A 14986-nucleotide genomic window follows, 5' to 3' on the forward strand; every position below is an offset into this window, starting at 1 on the left:
AAATCAACACAGCAAACACATGTTTAAATGTTGAAATCTTTATAATAACTGGCTGGTTTAATGTGTTCTACCAACAGGTTGCCGCTTATTTATCTATAAAAAATCAATCTTGGAAATAAACACAAAAAGAGAATTTCCCCCGGAGTTTGATTTAGGTTCTGAAGGAATTGCCGAAAACAGGGATTTAATTATTGGGTTCTCCAATGTTTCGAGGCGTTACTTCGTGAAATTATTCAAAGTTTAAGCTGTTGTGTACGCCTAGACGAAAGCTGGAAAGATAAACTCGTTGATGTCGCGAGAGAAAATGCTATGTTAAAATCGTCTGATAGAAAACGGTCGGTGCAATATTTCGATTGCTTGGGCAGTCATGGGTCAGTCTCCGTCCTTTTGATCCTATAAAATAAAAAACAAAACCAATAGGTAAGATTCAGATGCAGAATTTCAGATTACCTTTTTTAACTGGTCCTTATCAACACATTTGGATCTTTCGATTTATTCCTGAAGTGTGTCTCACGTTCTCATTCAGTTTCAATGCATTTAGCAAATACATCAGCATCTTATACAATTGCTTTAATTCTCAATGGGATCTCAGTGGCCTTAACCAGAGCTACTAATTATGTTTCTTGCGTGCAACTGGCTGATCGTCTCTCATAACGTACTGAGCGGGTAGGAAGAAACTGATCTCCTCGCATCAAATTATTGACAGTAATGGACGCACACCAGACATTGATGTCCACCTGAGGGGAGAACCGGACACGAACTTGCTTAAAATTAGTTAAATCAAAATATAACAGTTCGTCTTGAATTTTTTCTTGCCTGCAATAAAGCACACCTCATTACCTTATTCTGGAGCATCTGGTTCAGTCAATACTCACTCCGATAGGGTTCGATTATTGCTTCGCAATTCTTATCCTCCGATAGAGAGTTGCTTTCTTTTCATGTCATTCTGCGAACCACCAAAATAGATTATGTCCAAAAATTCACTACGCCCATTATAGTCGTTCTCCACCATACAAAATTGCCTATTAACCACATATCGGCTTTGCCAACAAACCAATTAATAAATAATAGAAACACTTCCTGAATTAATAATTTTTAAGCCTCCTACAGCTGCCGGTACTGCAGAGCTACAACCGACTCTTTTAACTTGTCTGGCCATACTAACTCATGAATAAGCTCAATCCAACTAGGCAGCCACGGAAAGTAACTGCTGAAGCAAACTTTTGGCAGTTTGGGCTCAGTTTATGGACTGACGGGCCCGGTTGCTGGTGGACCGACAAGTTGATTTACCACTTCGCGAAGGTGTCGAGTCAGGTAAACATAAAACCCAACAACAATCGATTTTCGGCCGTAAACTAATCATTTTACACTCGTCACGCTTCACGACTGTTGCTCCACATATGTATTTCTATAAGGGACGAACAATAGTTTAGAAGTATCGAAAATTTAAAAGTTGTAGTAAGTATGACGATATGTTAAAACCGCTCGTTCTGGAGTTGGAGTTGGGTCAGCTTCTTTTTAAGGTTTTGTGTTTTTTTTTTTTTTTTAAATCGGTTTATTGTCTGTCTGTCTGTCTGTCCATCATACGCATTTTTCTCGGAGACGGTTGTAGCGATTCGCACCAACCATTTGGTAGAAAGGTGGGAACTGTGAACGTTCACGCATATAGTGAGTTACATTCTTTTACGTCCCCATACACGCAAAAGAGGGGTGTACATTTTTTTTTCATCAAATATAGTCATGTGGGGTATCAAATTAAAGGTCTCGGTTAGTACTTTTCGAAGCTGGTCCTAGTTTTGACATTTGTAGAAAAGATGCGGAGTGCGGTGGGCTGAAGGTGATCATTTTTTTAACGAACCCATTCTCAGAAACTACACAACCGAAAAATCTGAAAAAAGTCAAGGGGCTGCCACTATATGGTGTCTAGGCTCTGAAAGACCCTGCATACCAATACCTGTTCAAATAAAGTCAATAATAGTATTTTACTATAATTTTTAGTAATTGAAAGGAAACCCCCCTTAAGTTCACCCTAGAATCACAAAAATTTGCAGCGATATAGGTTATAGCATAGAGCATGATCCTGCCAAATTTGCTGAAAATCATCATGTCGCCCCTCTGCAAATTCAAGACTATGAATGTCAATATCACTTGAAAGTGGATATTTTCACATAATATATGCATATTTTACGGGCTACAAGCTAATGGGACAAATGCACACTCAAATCTCTTTATAAAAGAAATACACAAAACCTTTCGTACCTGAAGCGTCTAGCTTCCGGTTTCCCGACTTGTTTCCACGTTACTGTGAATAATATGTATAAATATTACTCAAAAAATTGGTATCAATTAGGCCCTGCTAATCAATGCTGGCTGCATCCGCAAAACGCGCTTTTATGCCTGGGAGCCGGCACTAGACGAAATATTAACTTGAAGATTCCTGTCCACGGTGAGGAATATCTCAACAAACGTGACGCGTTTCATTGCGATAAACGTGCGCATTGCGGTAAATTTATTTCTGTGCTTGTTAGGGAAGCAGAAGCCTCCGCAAATAACACTTTCGCTACTATAGACCGCATTGCGAAAGAAATGCAGATGGTCGCCGTTTTTGAATGGTCCAGTCAGTGACGTTAACAGTTAATTCCTTATCAACGACGACGGGCAGCTTAAGAGACTGCAGAAGTACTACCTGTTTTCCTGGAATGATCAAAAAGTATCTAAAAAACTTGATCAACAGAGTCTGGTTTTCGTTCTGGATCCTCCTGTACTCCTCAGATCACTTTGGTACACTGTTCGAAGTTCAGATATCCGCTTCACCTGCTCAACGGGAGCAAGGAGTTTATCTGGAATACTCTACGTAGGGGAAAGGATATTCCGGAAAAACTAATGTCTATTATCAGTCAGAGTGACATGCTATTTTTTCCGCAGCAGTTGTTGACAGCAAAGCTATCACATTCGGTCGCTAAAAAATTGCATGTCATAACTTCCTATTCTCAATTTACTCTCAGAAGGATGATTATCCAAAGGAAGAAAGGTCGTGACCCGTAAACCATGTTTTGAAGAACATTTCAGCCAGGAGCAAAACCTAGAAGCAGTAGGCTTCCAAATATCGTTTTTTAAATGCTAGTTCAATACATTGCTACACAATTCAAAACATATATCTGTATCATATATCGTTATAACATACACGAATATTCGTTAAAATACACCACTATCATGCTGGTGAAAAGATGACAGAATAAATTATTATCTGGCGGAACCGACCTGCTTCGGGGATATCATATCACAAAACGGACTCAAAAAAATTATTGATTCCACTTCCAAGCACATATTTAAAGTAATATTTAATAATGCAGGCTCAACAAAGTATTGAATTACTTCACACATAAATACAATTGTGTCCAGATAGCTGAGTGGCTAGAGCACAAGGCTGAGTCAAATCAGGGTAATAATTTCGAACGACCGCAATGCTGACCATATTGCCTCCTACAGTGTTACTGTAGTGTACCGTTACGTTCTGGAATGAAGTGCGCCGGTGGTAGGTCAATGGGAGAATCCGTCGAGAACTCCCCGCAACATCGGGCACGTATGCAGAATGATGTACTTCTGCATGGTTTGAACCAGACCGTGCGAAAGTGCCTTCAAAGGAAATCGTGAGGGATTTAGGTACAATACTTGTAGCTGACAATATTATGGGAACTACAACCACCCGCCAAGCCAGTGGCTGATAGTTCATCTTCTTCTCCACGTATTTCCGTTCGATGTTGCTGTTATGGGGGATAGCAACATCAATAATATATGCGGAGCGACCCGTCTTGTCAACTAACAGTACGTCAGGTTTGTTATGTGCGGTATGGCGATCAATGACAATTTATCGGGCCCAATGCATGCTATAAGCAGAACTATCAAATCGGACATCTTCCCGTGATCAGCCCATGTTTGTATGCAAGGTTTTGATGGATAACCTTACATACAGCATTATGCCTGGTGATTTATTGCATCGGTGCCATAACAGTATAGCCAGAAATGAGATGGTCCAACGCCTCTAACGCCGAACCACACATTCTGCACTGGTCGTTCTCCACCCATTCTTTTATGATGAGCTTTTTATAAGCTCGGGTGGCGACCACGCCATCCTGAATGGCACGCATGAACCCCTCCATCTCAGCAAAGAGTTCCCCAGCACACAGCCATCTGCTCGACATATGCAAATCGACAAATGGCAACCAATGACAACTCATGTTCGGCTCTTGGTCCGACTTCACCCCACTCAGAGGATTGAAAGATCGATCCTTCAGGTTAAGTGGAATTAGCCCACAGTCTGCCTTACAGACAGCCGCATGCAAAGGACTCGCCTGCTCTTTGCTGTAACAATAAGCGCGCAGCGAATCGACTTGGAGATGATGTTGTGCCGTCACGTCAACCACGCCCCTAGCTCCGATGTCACGAGGCAGGTTCATCCGCTCCGACATAGTTGTCCGTACCCGCCGCTGGACGTTTTGCATATCGGTCTGCGACCACGGCAATATTCCGAACGCGTAAACCAGTGAAGGGATAGCGAATACATTCAACGTGCTTATTTTATTCTTCCCCGAAAGATGCGATTTCAGTACATGTCACAGCAATTCAAACAACAGAGCATCCTTCAGATCACCAACTCGAGCATGGGTTCCTTGCAGAATTCCTAGGTACTTGTAGAAGTCTGTCTCGGTCATAGCTTCGATTTGGAGGTCACCAACACTATGTCCGGCATGCGGCTCGTGATGACCTTTGCGGATGGCTTGGATTCGACACTTGTCTAATCCAAACTCCATCCGAATATCACGGCTGAATATGTCCACTATTCGCAATAGACTTCTAAGATGGTCATCAGTACCAGTATACAGCTTGATGTCATTTAAGTACATCAAGTGTGTCAGTTCGCACTTAGCACGTAGGCCATACTTTACTGCAAAACCATGCCCTCTAGCATTATTCAGTAGCCATGAAAGGGGTTTCAATGTCATACAAAACCAAAGGGGACTCAACGAATCCCGCTGGAAGATGCCCCTCCGTATAGGGAAGAGCCTCTAGTTGCTTGTCCTATAACTACCGACTCGATAATGAGTTCCTCTTTGCAACCCCTTGACCCAACTCGGCAGTCCTTCTGTTCCTCGGACAGAATGTTGCTAGTCTCGAGGTGCGCATTGACTCTTCCACTAGTTGTGAACGTTATGAATTTGTAGAGGGTTGGTAAGCGAATAATCGGTCTTGTGTCTGCGGGGTTATACACCGTGTCTTTCTTAGGTATAAGGTAGGTAATTCCTTCTTCCGACTCATGACCTCATCTAGGCTGTGTGCCAACCGACTGTGTACGCTGGTGAATTTCTTATGCCAGAAATTCTACACCGGATCCAGACCTAGGCCCCTTCAGTTCTTCGCGCTGTTTATGGCTCGTCGAACTTTCCCTTCGGTAACATTCGCAGAATTCTTGCCAGGCATATTGGCTTGGCGGGTGTCTTCGGCGGTCATCACCAAGTCCACCCCAATGCTGTTTCGCTTCCGTCACCGAAAACCGTACTGTCTGGAAGCTCTGTTGGGATTCGTTGAGAGATCTGAACGGAGCTTTTTCAGATCTCTCAACGTGGTTCCTCGCGTATATTGTATCCTGGACACGTCTGGAATGTCTTTCTGGTAGTTTCTGCTTTAGTCTGTCCAGAATTTCAACTACGGATGTCTCACTGGGGATGGCATAGTTTCTGTAAACCCTCTGCACTTTATTTATCACTCGTCTGCTGGCATTGCCAGTGCTGATCTCAATCAGTCGAGCAATGCCCTGCCTTAGTGAGTCCCGCCGTTTCAGACGAATTTTCGAACGAACAATATTTAACACGAAAGCGAATCTTCTGACCTTGCAACCTGATAGCCGTAACTGCACTACAATACACAAGTGATTGTAGTTGCAGCAGCGACATATCAGCACACAGGTAAGATGCAATCTCATCATTGATTTGAGATAGAATTCCCGAAGTTGCTGGAGATGCATAGAACCTGGGAATACTTGGTCTATGCAAAAGATCCATATCCGAGAATTATATACACGCTGTTTGGAACTCGTCCCCAACCTCAGCGAAAACCTCAGCTGGACGATGGAGAAGGGTGCTCGGCGAGTACTGAAACTGTTGCCTGCAGTGCGAGGTGGTGTTGTTGATGTCGCCATGTCTGCCCCATCGACTCTCGGTTTCCCGATGATCTCAAGTCATATACGCTCCCTGATGATGGCCGGTATTGTGTCGCTGCGAGTTATAAAGCGGTACTGGTCTGCGACTCGCTGCACAATCACGTGCCCGAATTGCGGGAAACGATCGACGAATCTCTGGTGCAACAAGGGGCGGTAAGATGTTGTACCTGCCCCACCGTTATTTCGTAGTAGGAGCGGATGGTGGAGAGGTTCATTTGATCAGTTCACTTCATCCGCTGCCTACGCGAACCTGCCTAACCAAAAAGGTTTTAATTTTCCATAACTAGCCACAATGCAGATGAAAATACCCAAAATTAAACATGTTTTATGTGTTGAAAAAAAATTTTCAATTTTCAGTTTTTACCATTTTTTCACTATTATTACGATGCACAAAGAGTTGTCCTTCCGTGGATCCGGCCTCACCTTCCGAACAGCTTCACGCAAACGAAGCAGTATTTCGTGTTGACAGTTTGAACCTTGATTTTTAAGTAACTTTGGCGCGATGGTTTTGATATTGCCTCGCCGTTGAAATCCACTCGATTTATCAGTTATTTCTGAATCATAAACATAGGTCCAAGTTACCCGTAATAATGCATTCGTAGAAGTCCTGATAGTCAGAAATCATCTTTTCGTAAACTTTAACGCGATGCTCATTTCCAAAGGAGTTTATTATTTTAGCACCAAATTAGGTTTGACTCTTCCGGGGCGCAAATGATTATTGAAAATTGTTGTTCGTCGACAAAGTCTGTAATTGTCAATCAGGGATTTTCATTTACCAATACCTTAATTTTTTTCTCATCAGCTGACATTGATGGTTATTTGGGACGTCCCATGTCATCAACTAGTTTTAATGGGACCTCCTTGCTCTAGAAAGTCAGACATTGTAAACATCGCCAAAATTATTTGAACCACAGTGCAAAACAAGATTCCACATGACATTCCAATAGTGTCAATCTTTAGCAGTTTCGTTGGAAGCTTGACAAAATTGCGTTGACTGGTTTTAAAGTTACATTCGGTTGCATGGCATGGGGTAACAAAGAGTTTCGTTAATTAAACATTGCTTTTAAGTGGGGAAAGATCTTGCCCAAAACAAAAAAAATGGCTTGAAAAGTGTTACATCAAGTCTCCTCCTCGACCACAAAAGCTTGTAAGTGATGCAGTAACTTTTAATATGGTAATATGTATATGTACTATGAATCTTATTGTTCTGGACCATCGGAAGAGGCTACGGTTTCGGAAAAAATGACAAAATCCACCGTATTGTTTTCAATAGCCGAAAAGTAAAACTGCGTGATATAGGTAACTTCTTCAAGATGTTAGCAGAATGTATGCGAAACATCTTGCATGAATAAATTTGAATAAACTTTTTGCGCAATGGCTACCGCATTACCTTAGCATCAATCAAAAAAGACGCGCGGATGATTTAAAGTTGGAGCTGTTTCAGCGTAATCCTAGAGAATCCATGCGACGGTATGTGACAATGAACTAGGCGAGCCAGTAAATTTTAGTAAACAATCTGAGCAGTGGTTAAAACAAGCAAAAGTCGCCCAAAGCGTTCGAAGGGGGAAGGATTCAAAACCTACTGTTGGCTCCTCCCATACCGTTATGTGAGACTTCTACTCACTAAAACCACGTTCCTTTCCGTCACTTGCTCCCCGGGGCAGCAATTTCAGTATTATTATTATTATAAGAACTGCGGCTCGTGTCGTTATCTACAGTAGTAGACAGTAGTCTAGTAGCAGCCTATTTGCCTTTATGTTTGTCACAAGCACTTTTCGCAAAAGCGGTTGCGTCTATTGACACGAAATTCGGTAGAATGGTGTGAACCCCCACGCATCCGATGAATTATATTGGTCCACGTTGAACTTAAGCGGTTTCCCATTCCCCTAAAAGAGAGGTGTAACATTTTTTCCACCGAAAATGGAACTAAGGGAATACTTTCTGAAGCAGGCATTAGTGTTGACATTGGTTGCAAAGCCGAGGACTGCGGGGTCCGAAAGGGATCCGTTACTTCAAAAACCCTTTCTCAGAAACTACTCAGCACAGAAATTTGAAAAAAATGCACATAGTATCAAGGCTCCGAAAAACTCTCCGTTACGATATCTGCTCATAAAGTTAATAATAGTGGATTAAAGTTGCCTCTTTCGCCTCAAATCACTGCTCCCTAAGAGATGAAATGTGCGTACCATATCGAATTGAATGGGTACATTAAATGTTTATACACTACGATCTATATTTGTTTATGTAAATGTTCCGTCTTCTGAGCAAGTATCTTAAAGGATGCAAAACCGTTGCAGGACAAATATTACGTAATATTATTGGAATGAGTTATTAGAAAAACAAGTTGGGACACCGAAAGTTCAGCGCTTCAGGTATAAAGGTTTTGTGTCCATCTTGTGTCAGCAATTATTCGTTCATACATACAAGAATGCAAAATATTCCGTCATATATTGCCAAACAAAATATACATATGTACATTCATAGTAAAGATGTAAATGGTGTCAAGTCCATCTTATTGAATACTACCCGCAAATTTCATTAGCATAAACCTATACACACCTGTCTCCAATAATTGATATTAATATTCAAAAAACTAAAAAAAACCGAAAAAAGAGAAGCCATATTATATCCATGGACCTTTCATATAAGTTCACTGTATAAATATGATGATGATGTCATACACGTCCTAGAATCCAACAAATTTACATGGAATAGAATAATTTGACTTCCAATAACTTTATTAATAATAATTGAATTGGGTTCAAACTATCGAGAATTATGTGCTACATTATCAGCTACACTCTTGCCAAATTGTACTTCTAGGATGAACTTAAGGCGAGTTTTCGGGTAAATTTATAAAATATGGTAATATATTATTTTTAACTTTATTTGTGCAGATAACGAAACGGGATGTATTTTGAGGCGCACATTTTGAACGCTCACTCCCCCATGTTTCATATAATATCAGGAATAAGATCATTTTCGGAAACTACTAATCGAACCCTTTCATTTGACATCCCGCATGACAATACTTAGTGGGAAAAAATTTTACACTCCCCTTTTGCATGTGTGGGGAGCCCCTCTTCAAACTCAACAAAATGGCACCACTCGCATTAATTTCGTGAGAATCAGTTCAGCCATTTCAGAGTAAAACTGTGACAGATAGACAGACATTGAACGGATTTTAATAAGCTTTTGTTCCACACAAAACCTTATAAAAGGACTCTTTGACCACGATAATGAAACAACTTGCACGTCTGAAAAAGCAATTATACACTAAATTAAACAACCACAAATACGAAAATTTTTTCTGGCCACCATGCTCTGGCACTGAGCGATTAGGTTTTGTCATCGAAGTTAATTGAATTGAATTATTATTATTGAAAAGTACGAGATTCTACTCGATTGAATTAGTCAAACAGGAGACAGAGTCCGGTTTATCACAAATCTGGTATTACTGGCTCTTGAAAGGATTAGAAACATTTTTCGGAAAAAATAGCTTGGATGTATGGGGAAACAACGGACGTGGGGAGCACAGCGCATTGGAAGGTTTACCGATAGAACTGAATCTAGTTCTTACAGTGCCTTCCGATTCTCGGGTCCCCATACACCTATTTGTTAGAGGATATGAAACATAAAGACAATCTACACCGATGGCTCAAAAGCAGAAAAGGATTGTGGTGCCGGAGTCTACCTCTTAAATAAAAACGAGAAGTAGGCGTTCCCTTGCGACAATATGCAACGGTTTTTGAAGCTGAAGTATATGCGATCTTAAGGGCGGCAAACTGAGTGATTGACGAGCGATTGAAAGGCAGGCGCATCGCAATCTGCAGCGATAGCCAGGCTGCATTGACGGTGTTGAGTAATCCGTTGATCACCTCACAAATCGTTCAGGAATGCAGAAACCGTTTGAACTCTATTTCTCGATTCAATACTCTGGGCACCGGGTCACTGTGGCGTAGAGAGAACTGAAACCTCGGATACCTTAGCAAAAGAGGGTTTCATCTCCCTCACCCGGTACCGGAACCAGCAATTGAAATTTGAGTAACATTGGCTAAGGTTGCCTTCATAAGCTGGGAATAAGCTTCCCATAATGACAAACTTCTAATGTAAAAATCTAACATGCATACCGAAAGTTTATTCTGTCGAAAAGCAAGAGGATTTGCAGGAGTATTATAGGCATTCTGACAGGCCATAATTCACCAGTTGGACACATATTCAAAATAAAAAGTGTATAAATTTCACCTTTTTATTTTTTTTATCCTGTCGTTTTTTTATCCTGTTGAAAAGCAAGAGGACTTACAAGAGTATTGTAGGCATTCTGACAGGCGATAATTCACCAGCTGGACATATATTCAGAATAGGAATTGTATTCGAGTCCGCGGAATTTTTAACCCCATGTAGTATTTGCAGGAAAATTGTATACAGGCAATTCAACTCCCAGCGCATTGTTCGAAATTTTTGATGGAGAAAAATCATGCCGCATGTTCGACCATCGACGCTAAATGCGCGAAAAATATTCCGCGCATAAGGTGTGGCATCAGTGCCGTGTGCATATGTGATGTAGATCACGTGTGCCCACGTGATTGCGGGCATGTGGCATTGCACAGCTATTTATGGCTTCTAAACCATCTAAACGCCATCGACACAACAATCCATTAACCAAATGGGTCACGGGACCAGTTAGCTACCTTGTCCTTACCCCAAAGATATACAGACACCCCGTGTCACTGGATTTGCTCCGCCAACATAGTCTTCTTGAGTAGCAATTTAGAAAACAGAAACGTAACTATGTAAATTTGGCACATGCGTCACTAACAGTAGCAACAATATCAAATAAAAAGCTTACCCGAATGATTCAGGTCGCGAAATTAAAAATTTGCCTTACTTTAGTGGTAGGTCGTTATGTCTTCTACTCAACATGCACATTGTTTGGGAATCGTGGGTGCATAAATTAAAAAAAAAATGAGACGAAAATCTATAGGTCGGGATACCGGAAGCTGGGCGCTTCGGGTATAAACGTTTTGTGTTCATCTTATGTGAGAAACTCACTATGTATGATTTTCCATCCATACATAGCTAAAAATACAAAATATTCCATTATTTTCTGCCAAACATATGTGCATATCAACGACATATATACTGTATTCATCGTAAATAAACAAACATTGGCTATTACCGCATGACTATGCATACATATATATGTATGTGCGCAGCTCAATTAATCTAAGGCATCTTCACGCATTTCCCCTTTACTCCTTCCACAAAAGCATACATATGTATATCATGTACGTAAATTAAAAACCGCTGATAATCAAGTACACATGTCTATTATATTAATTGCTACCCGCAAGCTCTATTAGCACATACATATACACACACATATCTACCTCGAGTAATTGGCGCTGATATGCAAATAACTAAAAGAACGTAAAAGGTCTTCTGTTCATATAAGTTCAATTTATATGATGATGACTTCATACACATATTACGTTGCCAAAAATTTACCTGAAATGCGAAGACTTGACCTTCTATAACTTAATAATAATAGTCGGATTGCTTTCAAACTTTTCAGAATTATGTCCTATATTATCGCCTTGCTATTGTCAAATTTCATACTTCTGGGATGAAGTTAAGGAGGATTTTCCGGTAAATTTCAAAAACATTGTAATCTATGATTATTAACTTTATTTGGGCAGATATCGGAATGAGATATATACAACAACAATATAATTTCTTTCAGATTTTTCGGTTGGGTAGGTTCTGAGAACCTGACCTGTTCCACTTTTTAGGGCACACATTTTGAGCCCTGTCTCCCAGATATTTCACCCAATATCGAAAATAAGATCAGTTTCTGAAAGTATCGAGCCCTTTCATTTGATGTCCCACAAGGCCATATTCGGCGATAACAAAATTTGCATCTAACTTTTGCATGCCCCCTTCAAACTCAACATAGTAGCGCCACTCACTGCATGTAAAGGGACCCACAGACCACATCTTCTCACTAAATTTCTTCACAATTCATTTAACCGTTTCCGATTAAATCGGGTGTAACAGATAAGGGTTTTGTTTCACACAAAACCTTAAAACAAGTCCGGAAACCACGGACGCTTCAGATATGAAAAGTTTTGTGTATTTCTTTTACAAAGGCATTTGTCCCATTCGTACCTACCACGTAATACATGCATATATTGGGTTGGGAAAAAAGTAATTTCGTATTTGTGATCGAATTTTAACGCTTTATTTAACATACTTAGAATTATCCGATTTAAGTCAAATATGCGCCGTTTTGTTCGCAAACTTGTTGCCATTTAGAAGGCAACTCCATTATCCCCCTCCTTATTTGCAAAAAACTCAGACAGCCAGTTTTGGCAAGCCTCTTTTGAGGCGAACTTAGTAGCACCAAGAGCGTTTTCCATGAACCGGTAGAGATGGTAATCACTTGGTGCCAGGTCCGGACAATACGGTGGGTGCGATAGGACATCCCATTCGAGCTCCCGTAGCTTCTGGCGGATCATTAAAGATGTGTGAGGTCGAGCGTTGTAATGGTGGAACAGAACACCATTCCTATTGACCAATCCTGGCCGCTTCTGGTCAATCGCCTGCTTCAAACGGTCGAGTTGCTCACAGAAGAGGACCGAATTGAGGGTCTGGCCACAGTTGAGCAGCATAGTGGATGGCTCCCTTCCAATCCCACCAAACACACAGCAAAACCTTCATAATCATCAACAGCGCAACAACCGGTATCCGGTCTAGGCCTGCCTTAATAAGGAACTCCAGACATGCCGGTTTTGCGCCGAGGTCACCAATTCGATATCCCTAAAAGCTGTCTGACTTTGATCCTATGGTGAGACGTTTCGAGCGGAACAGTTTTTGTAAGCTGAAATAGGCTCTGTTGGCTGACAACAACTGTGCTCGAATTTCCTCATCATAGCTGTTATCAGTTGGGATTTTCGACCCTAGATAGGAGAAATTATCAAAACCTTCCTGGCCGTCAATCCGGGCTTGGCGATGATTTGGGCCGGCTCGCAGTGCTTCGACTACGATCTTTTTCGCTTGAGATTTTCATACGTGATCCACTTTTCATCACCACTCATCATTCGCTTCGAAAGTGGGTCGAATTCGTTCCGTTTCAGCAGTGCATCGCAAGCGTTGATTCAGTCCGAGAGATTTTTTCCATCAACTCGTGTGGCATCCAAACATCCAGCTTTTTTTGGAATTGTTCCAAACGGTTTTATGGTCCATACCCAGTTCCTGGCCAATCGAGCGAATGTTCACATGCCGGTCTACTTGGATGATTTCGACGATTTTATCGGTTTCTACGACGATTGGCCTACCAGTGCGGGGTGCATCTTCGACATCCACTACACCAGAAGGAAATCGATCGAACCAACGCCGTGCTGCGCAAACCGTTACAGTATCGGACTAATAAACTTCATAAATTTTTTTGGCCGCCTTCGTTTCATTTTTACCTCTCAGGTAGTAAAAATGTAAAAAATGACGAATTTCTTCCTTTGACGCGCTATAACTTGAGAATGGAACGTACTATCATAAAACTGTCACGGAGACACCTGTAGCCCAGATTGTCGTCTTCAAATCGCCATATAGTAATGTCCGATGTCATAAGTACAACATAAGATATGTTTAAGTGTCGCCATCTATTGACAAAATACGACCTTACTTTTCCCCAACCTAATATTATGTGAGAATATCCACTGTAGGGTGATATTAACATTCGAAGTCTTGAATTTGCACAGAATCGACAAGTTTGACCTATTATAACTTTGTTAGTAATAGTGCGATTTCCACCAAACTTGGTAAGATCGTGCTATATGTATACTCTACATTGTTGCAAAATGGTGCTAGAATGAGCTCGAGGGGGGTTTTGCAGCCAACTTTTTAAAATTATTGTAATGTACTATTATTTACTTTATTTAAACAGGTATCGATATGGAGGGTATTTCAGAGCCTAGGTACCATATAGTAGCAGCCTCTTGATTTTTCTCAGATTTTTCGGTTTGGTGATGTCTGAGAATGGATCCTTTAATGAAATGATCACTTCTGCCCCTCCGCACTCCCCACCTTTCCAACAAATGTCAAAAGTAATATTGGCTTCGGAATGTACTGACCGAGACCTTTCATTTGATACCCCACACGACTATATTTGATGAAAAAAAATGTACACCCTCTTTTGCATGTATGTATGTAACTCACTGCACCTTTCCACCAAATTTGGTGTGAATCACTAAAACCGTCTCCGAGATAAATGCGTGTGACGAACAGGAGAGACAGTAAACCAATTTTAATAAAGTTTTGCTTTACACAAAACCTTAAGAAGTTGCGCAATTGACCTCATTTCTACTACAGTATCCGAAAATCTAATTATTTAGATTTCGATTCATGAAATTATCTAGATACTCTGCGAAAATTTAAATATCGTTACCTTTCGAAAATCGATTCTTCTAGTTATCCATCCTTCAGTTAATAATTGTATACATATATGTACATACAGTGAACGTACTTATTACGACGTGGTGTAGTCATATCGTTACTGGGGACTATCTGAAAACACGGTAGACTGCATGGAGTACACACGCGATATTTTGCCTGTATATTGGTCGCGTTCGGCAGTTGACTAGAAAATGCCTTTATATGGTCATGTAGCGTAAAATCTATTATTGAAACGCAAAATTGGCGGTTGCCGCTACAAAGATGGAAACGTTACAGTCGAACGGATGTAACTAACTAGAGTCTAGTAACTGCAGGTAG

The 14986-nt window shown here is 40.9% G+C and overlaps 1 protein-coding gene and 1 long non-coding RNA gene across 2 annotated transcripts in view; one reads left to right on the forward strand and one right to left on the reverse strand.

Annotated features, from left to right (window-relative positions):
• Positions 1-14986, forward strand: part of LOC119655257 (nuclear pore complex protein DDB_G0274915) — a 300753-nt gene that overhangs the window by 162340 nt on the left and 123427 nt on the right. The gene's annotated exons all lie outside the window — the stretch shown is intronic.
• Positions 263-14675, reverse strand: LOC119655258. Its single transcript, XR_005249891.1, has 4 exons — positions 14661-14675; positions 876-1408; positions 451-816; positions 263-393 (listed from the first exon to the last, which is right to left on the reverse strand). It is a non-coding gene; the product is annotated as an uncharacterized LOC119655258 (long non-coding RNA).

This window comes from Hermetia illucens, chromosome 4, assembly GCF_905115235.1.
Source record: "Hermetia illucens chromosome 4, iHerIll2.2.curated.20191125, whole genome shotgun sequence".
NCBI lineage: Eukaryota > Metazoa > Arthropoda > Insecta > Diptera > Stratiomyidae > Hermetia > Hermetia illucens.